The following is an 18408-nucleotide window of genomic DNA, read 5'->3' as shown; positions in this document are numbered from 1 at the left end:
TAGCCCATTAATCAGCAAACAATTGCATATCTAGTCATTTCCCCCTTGTGGTGGTTTAAATAAGAATGCCCCCCATAGGCTCATATATTTGAATGCTTAATCACCAAGAAGTGACACTATTTGAAAGGATTAGAAGGATTAGGATATATGGTCTTGGAGGAAGTGTGTCACTGGGGGTTGACTTTGAGGTTTCAAAAGACCATACCAGGTCTAGGTGCTCTCTCTCTCTCTCTCTCTCTCTCTCTCTCTCTCTCTCTCTCTCTCTCTCTCTCTCTCTCTCTCTCTCTCTCTCTCTCTCTCTCTCTGCCTATATATCTGGATGCAGCTCTAACTACTGCTCCAGCATTTGACTGTAAGTTGCCATGCCACCAATCATAATAATAATAAACTAACCCTCTAAAACTGTAAGCAGGCCTCCAATTAAATGATTTCTTTCATAAGAGTTGCCTTGGTCATGTTGTCTCTTTACAGCAATACAACAGCAAAATGTATGACCACAAAAATGTATGTCCTGTGTTCTAGGATAATCAGATTAAGAAATGGAATAAAGGAGCCGGGAGGTGGTGGCACACGTCTTTAATCCCAGCACTTTGGAGGCAGAGGCAGGTGGATCTCTGTGAGTTCGAGGCCAGGCTGGACCGACAGCCTCCAAAACAATACAGAGAAACCCTGTCTCGTAAAACCAAAAAAAAAAAAAAAAAAAAAAAAAAAAGAAGAAGAAGAAGAACAAAGGGAATAAAGGGAATGGTGACCTCAGGGCAAGATCCTACCCAGCTAAGTTTCCAACTTGTGAAAAGGAATTAAAGAAAAGCTTAGAGCTGGTGTGGTGGTTAATGCCTTTAATCTCAGTACTTGGAAAGCAGAGGCTGGTGGAACAATTTCCAGGACAGTCAAGTTTAGGCAGTGAAGGGAACCATGGAAAACAGAAAGTTGGTGAAGCTGTAATTGAACAAGGAGGAAGCTTCAGCCACATGATTCAGCTTTAGAGTCAAGGATAGAAGAAAGGTGTTATGGAACATTTCTCCACAACTAATGGAAACCACCGAGGTCAGGCATGTGTCAGGGCATCCCTGAATGGAGGCTTAGAGAGGCCATTGTGTGAAGCTGTGAAATTGAAGCCTGGATTGCCTTGGAGATTCCAAGATGCTGGAGATGCCTGCTGAGGGGAGCTGCTAACAGGGAATGGAAACAGTCCAAGAGAGAGAAGTGTGTTGAAGTCAACAAAGCTCAATGGAGTTGGAGATCTGAAGAATGTTTTGACATCAGACATGAAGATGCAGAGTTTGGACCATGCCCAATTGGTTTTTGGTCTTGTTTTTATCCAGTATTTCCTCACTATGCTTCATTTTGGGATAGTAATGCATTTCCTGTGCCATTATACATTGGAAGTATGTGATTCATTTTTATTTTGATCTTACAGGGGATTGCAGTGAAGACTGAATGAATCTCAGAAAAGACTTTGAACTTTGGACTTTTAAACATTGTTGAGGCTGTAATAGATTGTGGGGACTTTCAAATGTGTATTTGGACTATGATATGGCTACAAGCTTTTGGAAGCCAGGGAGTAAAATGTGATGGTTTGAAAGAAAATGGTCCCCAAGGGGAATGGCACTATTAGGACATGTGACTTTGTTGAAGGAAGTGTGCCACTATGGGGGTGGACTTCTTTGTTCAAGGTATGCTCAGTGTGGCAGATAGTTCATTTCCTGAAACGAGTCTTTCTCTGTCCCACCGGCCAGCTCCCAAACAATGACACAAGACTTACATCAATTACAAAGGCTTGGCCTTTAGTTTGGGCTGCCTCCACTAGCTCCTATAATAAATTAACCGATTACACTAGCCTATGTTCTGCCATGTGGCGCCACATCTCTTCCATCTTGCACCTCCTGTTCCCTCCACGTCTGACTGGTGACTCCACCTGTCTTCTTCCCAGAGTTTTCCTCTCTGTGTGTCCCTGAAAGTCCCGCCCAACCTCTTCCTCCCTGGCTACTGCCCAGTTCTCTATTACACCAGTACATCTTCACACAGTGGGCAAATATCCCACAACAACTTCCTGTTACCTGTGGATCGAGATGTAGCCCCTCCTCCACTCTCAGCTCATTCTCCAGCACCATGTCTGCCTGCAAGCCACCGCATCCCACTACGATGACAGTGGACTAAACCTCTTAAACTGTAAGCCACCCAATTAACTGTTTTCCTTTAGAAGAGTTGCCATGGTCATGGTGTCTTTTCACAGCAATAGAAACCTGAACTAAAATAATCCCTCACACTACTAGACTTATAGAAATTTCACTTGAGGTAAAATAAGGTCCTTGAATTTTAGTTGAATTTATTTCCCATTCTCTGGTGTGCATGTTTATTACCAGCAAGTCCAAAGTAGTTGCTACCTCCTGCTCACTTAACCTAGTCAGCATAATGTCATCAATATAGTGAACCAGTGTGATATTTTGTGGAAAAGACATGATCAAGATCCCTTTGAACTAGGTTATGATATGGGGCAGGAGAGGTAAAACTGTAAAGATGTACTACTGGCCTTACCAGCTGAAAGTAAGTGCTTTGGTGCTTCTTATGGACAGATTGAGACATTTGTTAGAACAGTACCTATATACCATGTGCCAGAGATGGGTTAATCTAGTCAAGCAAGGACATCACATCTGGTACAGCAGCTGCAATCAGAGTCACTACTTGGTTAAGTTTACAGTATTCAACTGTCATTCTGCACAGACCAGTTAGGAAAGTTAAAGAAAGATAGGGTGAGAACCACCACCCTTGTCTTTTGACTCCTTGATGATGGACCATTTCTGTGTTTCCCACAAGGATGTGATATTGGTTTTTGTCCACTATTTTCCCTGGTAGAGCCAGTTAGATTGGGATTGCAGACAGAGACCCGATAAGCCAATATGGGGAAGTGGGGACCCAGAGGTGGGCAAGTGAGGTCAGGATGAGTGAGGGTAACTTCCTTGATGATCAGTCTCATTGTTGGAAAGCGAGATGTATTGTTTATCCTTTTGGTGGTTACAACAATGAACAATAGAAACTGTCATAGGAAGTACAGTGGCATTTTAGAGATTTTGGATTTGGGCCACATTAACAATGCGAGTTCCTCAAAGTCCAGGTTGAGTCTTAGATGGGAACTTGCTTAAGACACCCCTTTCGAAGCTGGCTATGCCATCATTCGAGGCCACCCCAACTCTCCACACTCCTAAACCCTTATAGAGGCTGGGCCCCTCCTGCTTTACACCATCTCAGAATCACAGCAGGCAGAACTCAAAGCCCTAATTCAAACTCCTTCCTATTCCCAGTAAGGATGCCAAAGTGATAAGGACTTCCACCAAAACTTATAGTCTCAATAAAGCAAAAAAATAGGTCTTCTGACAAAAATCTACCCACCCCTGACTTCCTTTTTCTGTTCTATAAAATCCAAAGCCCCCAGTGTTCTGGGACATATCTCCACTCCCGTGGGGAGATTGCTGCCTTTCATTCTGATTAAAGGTCAGTTGGTTTCTATAGAGACCAGTCTCCTGTTTCTCCTATTTCCACTCACCTAGATCAGTCCTGACCTAAAAAGGGGCAACTCCAATGGCTTCCATTTAGTCTTTCCAACCACAATAGACCTCACCCCACAGGTCAGGAAACATCCAGTCTCATGGACTGAAGCTACAAAATTTGGGGCCTTTTTGTTGGGAGGTAGCCATTGTTGAACTACCTGAACCACAGCCTGAAAGCTACTCTAGTAAATCCAATATACACATTATATCAGTTCTTTCTTCAGAGAACCCTGACTAATACAGATTGTGGTTCTAGGAGTAGCTCTAGAGCAGTGGTTCTCAACCTGTGGGTCTCCACCCTTTCAGAAGGGTTGCCTAAGACCATATACGCATATCAGATATTTACATTACGATTCATAACAGTAGCAAGACTACAGTTATGAAGTAGTAACAAAAATAATTTTATGTTCGGGGGCCACCACAATATGAGGAACTGTATTAAGAGGTAGCAGCATTAGAGAGACAGAATTTTATGGTTGAGTTTTTTAAGTACCTGTAACATGTTTTCCAATTTGATGACACCTGCAGTTCCAGAAGGCTCTCTTTGTAGCATAGGGAGCACTAAAACTTCATGGTGTGAGCTATTTAAAAAACTTACCAAGATAAATGAATTTGATTATACCAATTCACCTGTTGTGAGGAACAAGGAATTTAGCAACTTTATACATATAACTTTTGACAATTTGTGGGAAAATAACGATACTGGCTGGTTGCTTCTAGTATCATTGGATAAACTGAAAAAGAAAAAGAACGATAACTATGGTAGTTTAAAAGAAAATGACCCCCAAAGGGAGTAGTACTATTAGGAGGTGTGGTCTTGTTCAAGGAAGAATGTCACTGTAAGGATGGGCTTTGAGATCTCATGTATGCTCGAGTATTGCTCAGTGAGGCAGGCCACGTCCTGCAAGTCAAGAAATAGGACTCTCAGCTACTTCTCCAGCACCACGTCTGCCAACACACCACCATGTCACACCATGATGATAATGGACTAAACCTCTGAAAATGTAAGACACCCCAATTAAATGTTCTTCCTTCATAAGATTTGCCATGGTCATGATATCTCTTCACAGCAATAGAAACCAGTAGACAAACACCATAATGATGATGATGATGATGATGATGATGATGATGATGATGATACAACTTCTAATCTCAGGTTACAGTAGCAAAGAAGAAGAATGAATTCAATGATACTATTGACTACTCCAGATTCACATAAATGGTCTAAAGTTTCCAAGTGTGCCCTGGAAGAGAATTTTCTTTCTAAAAGTCAAGGAGCCCAAGTTGCAGAGAATCAAACCTAAGCTCTCATCAGATTGGCTGACCTCCAGCAAAAATTCAAGTTCGTGCCTGGGAGTGAGAAGATGGTGATTCAAGCAAGGGCACTGATTGGTCAGGAGTGGGAGGATGGTGGTTCAAGCAAGGTCACTGATTGGTCAGGAGTGGGAAGATGGTGGTTCAAGCAAGGGCACTGATTGGTCAGGAGTGGGAGGATGGTGGTTCAAGCAAGGGCATTGATTGGTCAGGAGTGGAAAGATGGTGGTTCAAGCAAGGGCACTGATTGGTCAAGAGTGGGAAGATGGTGGTTCAAGCAAGGGCACTGATTGGTCAAGAGTGGGAAGATGGTAGTTCAAGCAAGGGCACTGATTGGTCAGGAGTGAGGCCCTGTAACTTGGGGTGGAGATGTGTGACAGCACACTAACGAGGCTGAGGACTCTGAACCCTCAAATGCTAAGGTTTATCTCGTCTAAGAAAGCAGTCTCCCCACCCTTAGCCCAGAATGCATCCCCACATCCCACAATGTGGTCCTCTTCACCTGTTGTCCTTGGAATTAATCTTTTCTTATCTGGCAAACTCTGCATGACTTTACCTGAAGGAAATGCCAGGCAAGACAATACTGATGTCCCTCCGGCCCCACTATAACCAGATTCACGGTTAAGCAGGTGCCTAGAGGGGAGATAGAAAGTATAGTTCGTGAGGAGGTGTACTACAGCACTGAACAGCCTAAAGGATGCTGATTCACTGAAGCAGAAGTCTGGGGAATATATGTGGGAATGGATTTTAAGGGTGTGGGATAATCATGGAAGGAACATAAAACTGTATAGGGAGAGACCTCTCGTACCCACAGCGCTGACCACACCCGTTTGGGCGTGGTCACAGGTACCTGGGGGAAGGCAGAGATAAAAGGGAAGGAAGGAGGGGTCACTCTCTCTCTAGGGGTTCCGGTTGAGGTCGAAGACCAGCAGAGTGCTGACCTCAGTTCTCGGTTTCTCACGTGATTTCTCCCTAATAAAATAACATACGACATTCCTATCCTGTGTATGGTAATCTTCCTCAACTGGATCAGGCTGAGTTTACCAAAATACACCCACTGAGTGGAGATTCTAGATTTAATATGGAAGCTCACAAAGCTAAAAACAAGTGTCAAAACTTTGCTTGATTTAGTTGACTGAGCCCTCCGTCATAAGATGGCATACTGAAGAGTAACTGGGGGTGCCTGATGTCCCTTGGTTTAGTGTTGGTGAAGGGATATTTTAAGGCTTAGGATGAAAACTGCAATGAAAAAGTGACGATGCTATGTGAGATGTGTAACACACACACACACACACACACACACACACACACACACACACAAAACTCTCCCAGGAATTGGCCTAAGTAAACAATACACCAGGTTTTGGAGAGCTACATGGGCAACAAGAAATTAAACGGTGTAAATACTCTTGTTCTGCCATAAGTGGCCTCCACGGCATGAAGTAAAATAAGGCAAGTACCATGATTGTGTCCCCATTTGTAAAAGACAAGGAGAGAAGGAATGGATGTGCATATCATTGTAAGAATTCACAAGAAGCCATGCAAAAGGTATTCAAGTTTCTGATTTTTTTTTCCAACACAGGGTTTCTCTGTGTAGCCCTGACCGTCCTAGAACTCATTCTTTAGAGCAGGCTAGCCTTGAACTCTGAAATCAACCTGCCTCTGTTTCCCGAGTGCTGGGATCAAAAGGTGTGCAGTTTCTGAATTTTCAATACCATGACTATTAAGCACTCATGTTATATGTTCAACTAAGTTTTTCACATGAATAAGAGATTCAACTCCTATGTTACTTCCCTCCCCATTGAAGAGAAAACCTACTCTCTCCTGCAAGGCCCCACAGCCTGGCCAAGCACCTCTGCTTCCATCTTCTAGCTCCATCTCTCTTCCTCCTAGCTATCCTGACCTCTTTTTTAAAAAGGAAGATCTTGTTTTTTATTTTTTGGTTATGTATGGGCATTAGTCTGTGGGTGGTTTACATCACTCCAGTTGAGGTGCCCAGGGAGTCTAGAAGACCATCAGATTCCCTGGAGCTGGAGTTCCAGGCAGTTGTGGGAGGAAGAGAACCCGGGTCCTCTGGAAGAGTAGAAAGAGATCTTGCTAAGCCCTCTTTCCAGCCCCTCTGACCTCCTCTTGGTTCTCCACCTGGTGAGCTTAGAGCTGTTTGTCCTGCTGCTCCTAGAACATGGATGGCCCTGGGTAGCAGACTATGATTCACTCCCTTTAGTCTCTGCTCGGAGGTCACTTCCTCAAGGAGCTCTTCCCAGAACTCACTCTAAATGCGTTGCCCCCATTTCCACCACTGACAACCTATGTTCTACTTTATTGTGATTGCTCTATCAGAAATTATGTCATTTATCTGCTAATCATATATCTATCCTGTCTATGTGCCCAGACCAGTGTCCAGTTCACATTACACAACAAACACTTGTTAATGGACAGTGGGTATCTTTTATTTTTATTGCCACCTTAGTGGCTTTTATAGTCATATCTGTAATAGCTCTCATTTTGTTACTTTATGGTTCACAGTAGCCATACATAGATGGGAGTTTGGATTCCAGCTTTATGTATATATTTATTTAGCTCTGTGACCTTGGGTAAGTTGGAGAGCACTGAAGATTTGGGGAAACTCAAGTGAGACCTGAGGTGTAAAGTGGCAGTTCTGACAGACCCCCCTGTGTTCAAGCTACACAAAGGTGAAGTTGCATAATTCAGATTGAGGAGACAGGCCAGTCAGGACACGTGGCCACCTTAAATCATATCTCCTGGGAAGCAGGGTCTGCATTTTCAGGGCTCCGTTCCATTCGAATGCACAGGAACAGCCTGCTTTTTCCCTTTTTGTTTTCTAGCTGGACAAGAGTCCACCCCCTGACTCCCTGCTGGGATTCCAGTCTATAGTTTATGATCAGCACAGTAATGGTGTCCCTCCTTACTGGGAATTGGTAGTTTGCTTTTTATTTTATTTCTTGTAAATGAGTGATACGTTTTAGCTGAGAAAACAACATAATGAGTCCCAAACAACATCATCACACTAAATGCTGTGCCACACTGATTCAGGGAGGCTATTCATCTCTGTTGCTTAAAAGGAATAAAACGGTTGATTAGTTTGTGCCTCTGCCCATTTATTTGTTAGAACTGATAGAAACACTAACATTTACAGCCAGAGAATTGAATCTGCATCCCAAGCACCTACGTACAAAGCCAGACATCATGTTCGTGTTTTATTTTCTCAATTTAGACTGCAGCCTGCAGGAATGATGGCTGGATTTGTAATGACCTGGAGAAAATAACTGCAGACATCACTACGCTGCTTACACAGCTATCAGCGCTGTCTACCCTCTCGGCACCTACATCTTTGTCAGAAGACAGTGTTTTAAAGAATGGTTTTAAAATGTCCTCCTTCTGGCACCGGTCATCACACCACGTTTGATTTCACTTAGCCCTGTAGTGGCTTCAGGAAGTCACAGCTATAACCTCATTTTACTGCAGGGAAAATGAGGATCAAGGTAGCCCCAAACTGCCTGAAGTCAGACCAAGAGTGACCCTTGTCTGTGTCTAAACACACGCTTTATTCATGCTATCTTTGGCTAAGGTACCATACTACGATAAACAGTCCCCAAAGTGTCCTCTTAGAGCTACTGAGCCAGTTGGAACTAAGGGCGTCGCCGTGGAGGAGGGGCTGAAACGCAGTCTACGTGGGTGAAAGGATGACAAGGAAGCAGAGTCCCATGCTCAGTGGCTGGCATCTGAGAAGCGTTCACTTCAACAAATTATGCATCTCATTTCTCTCTTCCATCTCCCTTCTGTGAAGCAGCAATCAGTTCTGTCATTCATTCTTCAGGAAACCAGCCAGGCTGTGCCAAGATTGCAATTAAGAACCAGGGAGTCTGTTTCTTACAAAATCTGGAAATAAGGCTGTGCTTTGCCTTTTGACTTAAAACCTGTTTTCTATCTGCAGAGGGAAAGTGCTCACCACCCAAAGCCCCTCTGAGCTTGTGGAGGGCAGGGCTAGAAGAAGGTACTGCATTGCGGCCACTGAGTTTTGAGGATGGAGGATTAATCCTATCTGTGGCTTTACACATATCGTCTTGTCTAATCGACACAGGCCTGACAAATAGTTTCAGCCTCCATGCCTCCCATTTTTCTGGTGAGGTACAGGTGATGAAAAAAGTCTATTTTCAATTAAAATAAATAAAAGAACCCAGAAATGTGGTGACCAAACATAAACAAATAAGTAAATAAATTAGACTCAGACTCTACAGTTTAGCCAAGACCCATAGGTTTCTCTGACATTTTCATTTACACTTCTGTGAATTCTCACCCTCTGGATTCCCAGGGCCACCTCTCCCCTGTCCTTCTCCAGGGTGGATCGCCATCCTGGTTCATGGTGGCCCTCCTATGTGAAGACTCTGGTTCTCAGGTTCGGGTGATAAAAGGAGAATGACCGCTGTTGTGAAGGGCTCACGTCAGATATAGTTCATTCACATCACTGTTCAAGCTCCCACTTTGAGAACAGCTTCACTGATGGCCACTGAGGAAGCAGAGAGCCTTGCATTTGTCCTTGGAGGCTGATGGACTCAGGTGGTCTGTAATCTGCACGTGCCATACAGGATGAGCAACACGAAGTGGACAGTTTACTCCACTGAAATGTAGAGTAGGGCTCTGTTCAAAGAGCAGCCTGAGAACAGGTGGACATTTTCCTTTTTCTCCTCCCTCTTCTTCTTTATCTTTCATTTTTATTTTTTGTTTATGAAGCCCTGGATATCCTGGATATCCAGCCTAGGTAGACTGGGCTGTTCTTGAACTCACAAAGATGTGTTTGCCTCTATCTCCTTAGGCTGGAATTTTTCAAATAGGAAACTAAAGAAAAATAGACCCCTTGAAAAGCTTAGCAGTAAGAGACTTTAACAAAGGCAGAATGGAGGGTCCCACATTTCCTAGGCCTTTAAGCCTGCAGATAGCTCAGCAGGCAACGGACCAGGGGGCACAATGACAAGGCCATTTTTCCTTCTGGCGGCTCAGATCCAGGTTTGGAGAGAAGATCCCTGTTGCCCCTGATTGGTAGGACTTCTTTCTTTTCTCAGGTACTTTCCATTTATTGGTTCATCATCCACTGCTAGTTTCATTCATTTATTAATTCATTCATTCATTCCATTTGTCTTATACACAGCACTTGACACTGGCAGAGTACATTCAAATAGTCTAAAAAGACAAATTGTCATTCAGACATAAAGAGAACAGGAGGAATTTATGTGTATAGACTGCTTTCTACAATGCTGTTTCCTCAACTACGCCATCTCTGTTGATGCATTCCGTCTCTTCCCATAGGACCTGATGTGTAAGTTGCTAATAACTAGTTCTGAAGGATGGAGAAGGAACAAGGCAATGACTGACAGGTGGGGATTCAGAGGAGGAAAGCCAAATGGAGTGTGTATGAGCGTGCTGATGCTGATGCTGACTGTGCTGAGCAGGTGCCAATCCTCTAGAGGATTAAGAGCAGGTGGTGGGCACCAGCAGGGCTACATTGGAGTATTACCAGCCTATGAGAGATGGATTGAGGTCTCTTTGTGTCCCCCTTACCCCATGTTACTCTGGGAGACTTACCATACTGCTAGGAAAATACTCTGATTCCCTGAATCTTCTTCATAGATCCAGGAGGTGGAGCCATCATTATCTCCCAACGTATCTTATAAACTTATCTACTATTTTAGAGATGCACATCTTAAGTCAGGAACAGAGCAAATATAAATTGAGGTATATAGAAAGCTCTCGAATGTAACAGAATAATAGTAGTACGCTGACCCCTGGCACCTGTGAGCTCCCCAAGCATGGGTCTGGGGCCACATTTACAGTATCAGGCATGCATTTCCTCTTGTGGAACAAACCTTAAAAGCAAGTAGGAAGTGACTGGTTACCCCTATAACATTTATGCCACTATGGCATCCATGGGCATATTTTGCTACACTGGTCATTATTATAGCTCACAGGGTTCACACTGCATAAGGCTCTCAAAACCTGTATAGCATCTTCCAGCACTGTGAGGACTAGCCATCGGGGAGGAAGCTTCCAGGTCAGTGCCAACTTGATTTTCCATAACTTGTGACCAAAGTGTATGGTGTCTGTGGCAACAGTGTCTCACCATCCAGCTAATACCAAGAGCAGCAGCAATGACCTGTATTGTTTTGAGAATCTCAGGGGGCCTCCACCCCTACCAACAACTACAGGGAGGCGTTCAACACCTCTCCTGGGCTTTTTATTTGGCAAACTCTAATTTGTGGGATGAGCCTATGTTGGGTAACTCCAATTAAACTCTTTTTATGAAAGTGTGTATGTGTAAAATAGGTTTCCATATGACTTTTCCAAACATCTTGAGTCAACACTATAAAACTTTTAATGGTCAGGTCTGATTCAGAACATCTGGAATACAGTGTCAAATGGTCTCTCAAAACATTAAGGGATTCAATCCTTAGTATCATTAAAACAAACAAACAAGACCTACTGGAGCCAGGGATGGAGGGACAGATGCTGCCTGCTGGGGACAGAACAGATCGGTTAAGAAGATCTTTGGGAAGACTAGAACTCCCAAAGCAGAAAGCCATTCCACGGGGAGGGTGTGAAAATGGTACTGCAGAACAAGATCACTCTGGTAGCTCTTACAAAGACTGGACAAGCAGAGCAGCAGGTGCATGGCTGTAGGCTGTGTTTTGTTTCGTTTTTGGCTTTCTTTCTGATGCTAAAACAGAATACTTAAAGCTGAATACTTTATTGAGAGCAGAGCAAGTTATTAAGAACTTAATTGGTTTGTAAGTGTGGAGGCTGGGAAGTCCAAGAACACGACCCGGACATCTAGTGAGGGTCTTCATACTGACCATCCCATGACAGAAGGTAGACGGGCAAGAGGTGGGAAGAATGGGGATGAACTCACACTTACCACACACTGACTGGGCCGTAAATAACCTACTTTTTCCTTAGTGACACTAATCCATTCATGCGGGCAGAATCATCAGGCCCACTCAGCTCCTAAGTCAAAAGACCCTGTTGGAGGTGGGGCTTTAAAATTATCAGTCAGTGGTTTTAAAAACATGGCCACAGGTCAGCATCACCATCACCTGGAATTTGTAAGACATGCATGCTCTCAGGCCCCACTCAGATTAGCACTCCTGTGTAAGGAGAACCTCTGGATGAAGCATCTAAAGGGTGGGTGGGGTGTAGGTGACCTACGACCCCCAAGTTAATCTTCAGCACACACCCCTGACCTTGAGTTTTTTCCTTGACCTCTTTGGCTTATTCAGGATGTAATCAATAGGTTAGCATAGAAGAGCAAGGGAGCAGAAGACTGGATTTAAAAAGGGTCTCTGTTTTCAGAACAATACATTTGAAGGCAGGAGGACCCCAAAAGACATCCTCAGCAGAGGCCTGTTTGACTCATATGAGGGGCTGTGGGATGGCCATAAGTGGCTCCTAGGCTGTAGGATGGACGTAAGTGGTTCCTAAAGCAGACTCATTTTTACTTTGTGTCTCTGATTTCAGGCTTCCTGGAGGACTTCAAAGAGATGTTTTCAAGCACAGAGACAAAGATGGGTAGCTGTCCTGCAACTGGCTCTCCGGGGCGCTAGGATGACCCTCCCTGCTCTCCCTTATGTCCTGGCTGACTTAGGATAGCCCCTCTCTTGGGGGAGAGGATCTTTCAACTCCCCCACAAGAGGTGGAGTTGGCTCACTGCAGACCTGGCTACCTGTAGCTGGAAATAGATTTAAAAAGGCAATGCCAAGGTTAATATGTAAAAGAAGTCAGCTGACAGGTAAGAGCAGACGTTCATTCCCCCTGGACTTTATAAAACAAATGGAGCGTGTTCAAGAAAAGCTCATAAAATACAAATGTGGGACAGATGGCACTGCACAGGCGACCCGTAAAGGGCCCAGCGCTCGCCGAATGCATGCTTTGCCCCTCTTACTAAGTTACCTTCTCTTTCTTAATGAACCGTCTCTGTTTGTTTCAAACCATGAATCCCGGGTCCAGTTCTGTTCTCTGGGGCACAAGAACATGGGTGTGGACTCAAACATGTACCTGTAGCATGCATGCCTCCAATGGAAGGGTTGTCCTGTTACTAAACCAGATGCCACCATACTGATGTGGCAATTCTGACTAAAATTCTGGAATGTGGCAATGCTAGCTAAAATGGTCACTCACTAACATCTCATACTTAGAAGTAAATCTGAACTCCTGATTTAAGTAGAACAAAATCCTGTAATGCTAAATTAAAAGATTTGAAATTTTTCAGATAACATTCTCCAGGTTAATCCCACAGATGGTAGGAGAAACACCACCATCGCAAGTCATCATGGCCAAATTAATTAAAGCAAGCAATTAATGAAAGCAAACTTTTCATTTATGTACACAGGCTGCCTCCCCCTAAGGTGAGCTTCAAGAGGACAGCACTGGATATGAGGAAGACAAGATTTTTAGATCTTGGGGGTAGGGTCTTTCCAAATGTGGGGGAGAGCTGGCAGGCAAAATAGGTGGGGGCTGCAGGAGCAGAACATAAGTGTAAGAAGTTAGTTATAATGACCTCCTGAACAGAGACCGATTGCAAGGTGGCATGATGAGGTTGTCATGACAACAGAGATTTATAACAACTTTTTGAAACAAAGTTAGGGTTGCAAGATGGGTATAAACAACTTTTCAAAACATAGACATGGTTGCTGTTTCCTGGAACAGACAGTACAGAACCATTTGTAGTTAAGGTTGTAGGTGGGGCATACTTGACTGACCCTAGTTTGTCTTTCTATAATAAGGCTTTTAAGCCTAAGATGGAGGCAGCTGGGCTCATCAGCTGGTCTATAAATCCCACATGATCACCACTGTCAACACAAGAAACAGCTCCCATTCCAAAGGAACAAAAGACATGGTTTATTCTGGTGCTAAATGAATGACCATGACCCAGGAACATAGGTTCAGGTCTCCCCAAAATCATGTCCCACTGAAGTAGCAATTTCATGAACTTTTTTATAGAAATAGAACAAAGAAAGTCATACATTAAGACACTTTTTGAAAGGAAATGAAGAAATAAAACAAACAAAGAGAAAAAAACACTTTTTGAATATATTAGTGGTAGGCCAATTATAGCAAGATGTGGAGAACTGTAGATGCTGTCTGGTAACATTCTTGGCTCTTAGTTTAGTGGGAAACTAAGGTCTTGTTAAGTTAGTAAATTCCATTCGGCACAACTAAGCAGTCCTGCTCAAAGTGTGGTCTGACCCACTGTCATTGTCTGGCCTCCAGACTATCTCTTGCAAGGTAGTCTGACAAGGTGTCAGAAACCTGAAAAAAATCTCTTTCTGGGACAAGTCCCCACCCGGCAGCTAGCTATCACCCATTCCCTTCCCAGCCTCACCCTTGAGTGGCATCAGGTTTTAGCCTTTTCATTCTTCCAGAATGAGATCCTTGTGGGAATTCCAATCCCTTGGTGAATCAGTGCTTCAATCATCTGTTAGCCAAAGGGAGAGGCACAAGTCTCTTTACATCTTCATTAACACCAGGACAGTTGACAGTAGTACTGGCATAAGGGTGGGCAGACTACTCAATGAGTTAGGATTTAGACTTCAGAAGTAATCCTTCCCCTTCTAACACTGGATCTAAGACAATTCGATGGGGGCAGGGGAGAGTCATCTTTACAACAAATGGTCTGAAACAAATGTATTCCCACGTAGAAGAGTAAACTGAGCTTCTAACTTACATCATCTAACAAAATTCACTTACGTTTACCACGAAACAGCACAAGAGCTTTCTTTACAAGAGTTGGTGAGATGGTTCAACAGGTAAAAGTACATGCTGTGCAAGCCTGGTTACCTGAGTTCAATCCCTGCAACCCCCAATGGAAGGAGAGAGCCCATTCCAGAAAGCTGTCCTGTTAGATACTGCTCCTGCCAACTTAAAAGGTGACCTCCAGTTCAGAGAAATCATGCTGCCTCCAAGTTTTATGCCCGGAGAGGACTGTAAGCCCAGACACATCTCCCCAGAGAAAACTGTCAACAACAGTAATGAACTGTTACCTGGAAGTGTAAGCTGAATAAAAACCCTTTCCTCCCCGACTTGCTTTTGGTCACAGTGTTTATCACAGCAATAGAAACTCTAGCTAAGACATCCTGCAAATCACAGGTACCACTTTCCTCTCTACTGCTCCCTCTCCACACCCATGGTCTCCTTTACTTTCCTAGTTTCTGAGTTGCTTCTAGTTAAATGCTCACATTTGAAGATCTAGAGCTAGGAACCTCAGATGAGACAGAACGTGCAAAGTTTGTCTTTCTAAGTCTGGGTTGATTCACTCAATATGATCTTTTCTAGTTCCATTCATTTGCCCACAGGTTCATGATGTCATTTTTCTTTACAGCTGAATAGTATTTCTCAGTGCATAATACTACAGTTTCATTGTCCCTTTGTCAGTTGAAGAACATTCATAACGTTTCCTTTTCCTAGCTATTGTAAAATAGAACAAGGAACCTGACTGAGAAAATACCTTTGGAGTAGGACGCTGAGGCTGTTGGACACATGCTCAGGAATAGCACAGCTGGGCCATGTGGGTAGGTTTGTTTTGGAGAATTCTCCACTCATTTCCAGAGTGTCTGCGCCAGTTTCCAGGCCCACCAACACTGACTGGGGTTTCATCTTTCCCACATCCCCTCCAGCATTTGATAGTTACTTTTTCACTGTTGTGATAAAACACTATGATCAGGCAACTTAAGGAAGAAAGAGTTTATTTTAGCTTAGAGTCCACAATGGTGAAGAAGCAGCAAGCATGGTGGCCAGAGCAGGAAGACGAGGGTCTGCATCCTTTACCACAAGCATGAGGAGAGAACCTGAGCTGGAAATGGCGTGGAGTCTTTACGATCTTCTAGGCCACCTCCAGGGACATACTTCTTCCAATTCAGCTGCGCCTCCCAAACCTCCCCTGAACATTGCCACCATCAGCAAACAAGCACTCAAACATCCGAGCCAATAGAGAACATCCCTGTTCAAACCACTAGATACCAAACTCCATGTTCCAACATGTCAGCAGTTTCATGAACTTCGTATAGCAACAGAACAAAGAGAGTCATAAATCAAGGAACTTTTTAAACACTTAGGTGAGATTAAAGTAAAACAGGAAACCCTCTGCTATGGTCTCAGGTGCTCTCTGACGATAGTTTAGTTTTGGGGTTGGTTAGAAACTGGTGCTTAGTACATTCTAAAGGATTTGCCTAATGTCACAACACTGCTAGGTCAGGTACAGTGGAGGGAGATAAACGGCTATAAAGGAGACTAAAGACCCCTAGAATAATTGGGATCTAGACTTGCAAAAATCAAAACTCTCCACAGTGAGTGACATTCAAATCAACCAGCCAATCACCCTTGCAGAAGGTTCAGGGCAAGAGCCAACTTTTTTCCAGAAATTTTAGTTCACAAACACATATGTGTGAAAATGCCTTAAGGAAATCTATTACATCGTATGTAACCTAGCACATTAAATGGGAAGTATTTTTTAAAACTCCACATGCCATGATTGCTATTAAACATCTTAAAAAATGAATAGTGAAAAGAAGCATTTGTAGTGGCTGAACAACTTGATAGGCAGCGGCCATTGTGCAGTCACCAGTTCTGTACCACTCAACTGGTCTCTCAGCCCTGCTGGAGCGGTGAAACCCAGTGTCCACCACATCTACCAAACTAGCAGAGGGTGTCTTTCCCTTGTGGAAGCCTGACCCTACCCAGGGGGCAGTAGTTGGAGCTGCTTTGGAGGAAGTATCTCTGAGTTCCAGAGTGCTGGGAGCACTGGGAGCACTCTAGAACAATGTACTTTTGATGTCCATGGGAACACCCTCTCATTTGAAACCTCTGTCTCTGGAAAAGAAGAGTGCGGCTCTTTAAGGCTCTAAACATCTCTTCAAGACTCACTCTCCCAAGGACTGACAGCAGAGTGCCAGCCTGGAGCGTGGAGGGGTTACAATTGGTTTCCCACCAGTGAATAAGAAGAGGACCAAGAAAAGACTTGAAGGAAATATGCTAGAATTATCACATGAGTCACAAGGGCTTTCTATGAGCCAGAAAGATAGGATCCACATCTTCCTGGAGATGACTATATGAGGACAGAAGGAGGGAAGTGGGGGGGGGGTGGATAAACAAGGTATGAGGACACACATGTGCCAACATGCCATGAAGGGATCTATCACTTTGCATGCTAACTTCAAAAATTGGTCACTTGAAATGACAAGAATGCATTATGGTAAGGACTTGATAACAGGAAAAGCAATGACAGCAATGGCATATTATACACACAGATGTAATTGGAGATTAAAAGTGTGGCGCTGATTGGTAGGGTGCTTAACTAGATGCACAAAGCTCCTGTTCCAAGGGGATCTGGTGCCTCTGGCCTCACATATGTGCACACACCACCGCACAGACATGCACACGCATAACACATAGCTAAAATGAAATCCTTTTTAAAAGAATCTAGTCTACCAGCAGGGATTTGTTTCGATGATATAACAAGGTCAAAGGTAGATGGTTCTTGCTCAGCAGCTCAACTATGTTAGGAAATACGATGTTTCCTTGATCTCTCCCTCGTAGTGATAAGGTGGCTGCCACTATGTCATCCATCACAAACATACATCAAGGTAGAAAGGACAAACAAGCTCCCAAAATCATCACTCTTACCCTACACTCAACTTGGCAGACTTTGACTTAGCCAGAAATGGGTCACACTTAACAGTCTGGAGATTGTCTCAGAATGACTGATTCGTGCCATGGATGTGGGCACAGTCTCCAGGGTTTTCTTTGCTTTTGTTTTTGCTTATTTTTGGACACTGTTGCTCTTCTGCTTGAAGTTCTACACTGGCTGGGACAGTCCTGTCTTCAAAATCTAAATAAGATTGTCAGAACTCAATCCCTTTACCTATGGGCTGAAACCTTATAAGGGTTATGTAAATGAATGTGGGGATTGTGAAAATTTTAGCAACAGTAAGAGGCTCCTGTCCAAAAATATTGTCCAAAATTAATTTCAAAATCAAGCATGTAGTGGCGTGTTTCTGTGTGACATCACACAACTGCAGTGAAGCCTTGGATCTGAACCCAGACTTACTTCTTTAATGATTGTAAGAGCATATGTTGTTTCTTTCCGTTCATTTTTAGACACCCAATCATAGATTTGCATGTCAAATGTTGGCACCAGATATTTCACCTTGCCATGCACGCAACATTAAAGGAGTAGTTTGGACATCTGCTGGGGAGTGGGAAGGACAGAGGGCACACACCAGTTTGATGCGAATCAGTCCTGGTTCCTTTTGAGAGAAGAGGGTCTCAGCGGGGTCCCACATGACTTGTGCAAGTCTCTGCATTGGTATTTGGAGGACATAAAGTCCGTTCATGCCTTGTTTCACTGTGACTTTCTTTACTCTGCTCCTCATGGTGTCATCTTCTCACTATCTACAATGCATACGTGTGAACAGGGATGAGGATTCACATGACTTCACCCAGGCTGCCAAGCTTGACATCTGTGTCAGTCAGCATCCCGTAG

This window comes from Mesocricetus auratus, unplaced genomic scaffold (genome assembly GCF_017639785.1).
Source record: "Mesocricetus auratus isolate SY011 unplaced genomic scaffold, BCM_Maur_2.0 Super-Scaffold_100004, whole genome shotgun sequence".
Lineage (NCBI taxonomy): Eukaryota > Metazoa > Chordata > Mammalia > Rodentia > Cricetidae > Mesocricetus > Mesocricetus auratus.
This window is presented reverse-complemented; position numbering follows the sequence as displayed.